Source organism: Abrus precatorius, unplaced genomic scaffold (assembly GCF_003935025.1).
Source record: "Abrus precatorius isolate BTA unplaced genomic scaffold, Abrus_2018 Scaffold3, whole genome shotgun sequence".
NCBI lineage: Eukaryota > Viridiplantae > Streptophyta > Magnoliopsida > Fabales > Fabaceae > Abrus > Abrus precatorius.
In genome coordinates this window covers 14,113,864-14,118,285 of record NW_020874373.1, presented here as the reverse complement: position 1 = coordinate 14,118,285, position 4,422 = coordinate 14,113,864, and positions in this window count along the sequence as shown.

Here is a 4,422-nt window from a genome sequence, read left to right as displayed (position 1 = left end):
TTATCTTTTATTTAAATTCTTTTTTAAAATTTATATACATTATAAATATTTATTCATTAAAATGATTTTTTAAAAATTTATATTTTTGACAAAATACTTTCATGTAGTACATGAGCTAAAAATACTATATATATATATATATATATATATATATATATTATTAATCATATTATATTATTTTAATTAAACTTTTTATTTTTTTTATAATTTCATATTCAAAAGTTAAAAAAAAATTATTTCAGGTGTCCACTTCTCGTTGTCTTTTAGTACTTGAACTTCGCTACTCTAACCTTACTCTCATTCTCAATGTCTCCCTCGTTAAAACCTATTGCAACAACTATGAAACGTTATTAATTAGAGCTAGGTGTCAATGCTACCGCAAGAGGTCACTAAGTGATCTCACAGAGGCGACCACCTATTATGCAGATCTATCTTGTTATCACTCTGTTGTTTTCGTTCGATCAAATCTCACACAAAACATGGTCATCGTTGACAAATAACTTTTGTATTTCGTTTCGCTTATATTTTCTAGGAATTTTAGTTTAAAAAATTGTTGTATTAAGATACATTTAACACTTGTGATATTTGAATATTTATTTTTTTTATCAATACTTATACCTTATTCGGCAACTACGTATTGAATTTTTATATTATTATGCTACTAATGCAAAGTTATATAAGCATAATTTTTTTTATAAATATTTTTTTTTAAACAAGCACGAGTAATAGGTACGGGTATGATTATGAGGGTACCTAGAGGGTACAGGTATGGGGATTAATGTTCATACTTATGCGGGCATGGTGATGAGTACAACTATTTTTTAAAACGCAGGTATAGGGATGAATATTATAGTAGCCTACCCATTGTCATTCCTAATTTAGACTTTAGTTGATGATAAAGAATTTGTTGATGAAATTAAGGATGGAAATGAAATTTGTTCAAGACATCAACTATGAAAACTCTTTGTTACAATACTCATGTCCAATAGTATGAGCAAAACATATTATGTGTGGGAGAAAATATGGATGATGCTACTTGATATTTTTTGTAGTGAAGAAAGAAAAATAGGAATCCAAATATTACCTTTATTTAATTAAATAATATATGATCATTGTTTGCATACAATTTTTTATTTAACATAGTTATACAAGTAGACAAATTAAGTTGGATATTAAGCAATATGACAATTTGTCATTACACATAAGTTTTTTTATTTAAATAACTAAGACTTGAAAATTCCTTATTTGAGCAAGCTTGAAAAATTATTTCAACACAACCAAAAATCTCTCAAATAGTATATCTGTGTGACAATTCCAAAAGATTCAATTTTTATTTTTTTTAAAATAAGTTCATAATAGATGAACTTAATTACAATACCACTACATTTGCTAGAGAACATAACAAATTAATAGCTTCTTTAACATCTTATTAGAAAGTTATTTACAATAAATTCTAACCTCATTATTAAATGAATTTAGTGTTTTTTTTTCCTTCTTATATGAATATGAAGAAATAGGAAAAACTTACATTTGGAATATTCTATTAGTAGCTATTCAGTCTAGAGAAAATATTATTCAAAATTTGGGTTTCAAGTGGTATTAGGAAGAAAAACTCATTCATTATTTTCAATTTCATCAGTTATTGATGATACCTCCACATGTAACATCAAGAAAGGTAATTTGAAAGTAGATTTCTTAAGCAACACAATTTTGATCATAAGGATGAAGCTCTTATGTTTAATAAATTTTGTTTTGAAGCTCTAGATCATAGATTAAGAGAGTAGAAAATTCAAACAATATGAATGAACCTTTAATTTGATGAAAAATTTGTAGTATTAGGAGGAGATTTCACATAAATTCTTGAGGTTATTTCAAAAAGATAATTATGAAATTAAAAGTGCTTTCAATAGTAGTGAACTCTCACCTATGGTCTACTTGCAAAGTACTAACAAAAAAAACATCTAAATTATTAATAGTAATATAAAAGCACATCTAATATAATTGAGATAAAGTTATTTGTATATTAGATTCTTCAAATTAGTGATGGACAAATCAAAGTTAATCATAAAGAAGTTTGTACACTTGAAATTTTAGAAGAAGAAAAATAATACATAAGTTTTTATTTAACTTGCTCATCTAATAAAAATGTCAAATTTATAGATGATTAATTTATAATTGAATTCTTGAATAAAGTTAAATGTTCAAATGTAACACCTTAAATTTAATTTCAATTAATTAATAATTTTGCAAATTTGAATAATCAAATTTTCATAAAATACTTCAAAATAAGGGAAGAATTACAAGTTAATATTAAATAACTATTACAAGACTAGTTCAGTTACAACATTTTCAAAATAAAAGCTAAGTCTTATAGCAGTCCGTCCCTTCACTGAGTCTAGTGCTGACCATCTTGATTACCTGAAAAATAAGTGTAAGGATGAGTACTCTACACTACCAAAACACAATCAAACATAGAGTCTCTCACCTCTAACTCATTTCCAATGCATTTATACAAATATAACACAAACAACATCATTATCCAGTATATTTCAATTTAACATCAATGCACTCATGGCACCAACAACACTTCACATTCAAAATTACAATTAATAATAATCCCGTGCACACACACATACCAGCCATACTCACTGTGGCACCGTGATTACAGATTTATATCATGAATGATCGTCGGTTACTCCCGCCTCACGGATACTGCGTGGGCAGTCACATGTCGCTTAGCAAGGATAGTGGTCAGAGGTCTAGTCAGGAAGAGAGTGTGTGACCTGTGGTGCACCCGTTCCACAGTCAGTGTCACCACCACTCCTTCTTTCCTAAAGTATTTCTACCGTCTTCATCTTTCACACCCCCAATATATCGCTGAACCATTCACAACATATTACAACGGTGCTAATATGCCCAAGTCATGTATGCGATATTCATGCTTCACACGGCATACAGCCCACATTTCATTTCACAGATCACGACACATAGCCTACAATTATCCATTCATATTACACGGCCCTCAGGCTCACATTTGTTCACAATATTTATTCTATCATGCAACATCTAGCATACAATTCGCATTCATCTATTTTGGGTAAACACACACAATGTTCACATATCAATGCACATGACCCACATTTCATTTCTCAATTAACTCTCCTTCTCTACACGTTTTCTACCTTCTAACTCAGCCACAACTCCATATTCAATTAATTACACATAAAAAGAGTAGGGTAGAGTCTCCCTTACCTTGGATTGAAGACTCACACTCGAATTTGACCACGGACGTGCTCTCTACACAGATTGCGGCCTAAAACACATGGAAGAACTCCATGAGAACCCAAGGAAACCTAGAAATAAAGAAAAGGGGATGAGAAACGGAACCCTGACCATTAAAACTTACCTCCAAGCGTTCCCCACAAGAATTCAACCTTTAATCAAGCTCTCGAACGACTTTTGAGGCAATTAATCGGTGGAATAGGGCTTTGGGTCGAGAGGATTGAAGAGATTTGGGAGGGAATTTGAGAAATGAATCTCAAATCCCTAAACCCCTTTTAAAACCCCTCTGATCACGATACTCTTGCTACAGCGAGATATTCTCGTTGCAGCGACACCCTCTATCGCCACAGCAAAAATTTCTGACAAAACTGTATTCTGGTTTCTGCAGAATTTTGCTACAGTGAGACTGCTCCCAAAAATGCACCGCAAACTGTCGCTTTATCGCTACAGAGAGACGTCTCTCGCTGTAGCGAGAAAGCAACAATTTCAGTCCCTCCTCCCAGGGCCCTCTCGCTATAGCGAAAATCCTCTCGCTGCAGCGAGGATAGCCCAGTATTACACCTTCAATCAATCATACACCCACGAATATATATACATATATACATATATATATATATATATATATACATATATATATATATATATATTCATACTCATTACACACAAAATCACCATCATTACGCCTTCAATGCAAATTTACAAAATCCATTTATATTTATACGCACACATATATACACATTTATACTTATATAAATAATAATAATTAATATCATAAAATTCGGGGCGTTACATCAAACATTTCAAACCATATATTAATTTTAAAGACATGTATTCTAATTATGCTTTAGAGGAAAACTAGACTAATTGTTAAATAAAAAAAAAATGCAACCATTGTTCTTGTTGTTATAGAAGAAATATTAGTAAAAGAAATATTCATGCTAAGAATGAATTTATTTTTTTATATTCAAAATTAGCTTTGAAATTTTAAAGAAGATAATTTTTTTCAGCTCTTTGGTTTCCAATAACTACCAATAAAGGGGTTAAAGATATACAATTTTTTTAGAAAGAATGAAGAATTTGAAATATTTATTTTAAATGAAGATGATAAGTCATTACGATTTACATTAGATATAATATGTA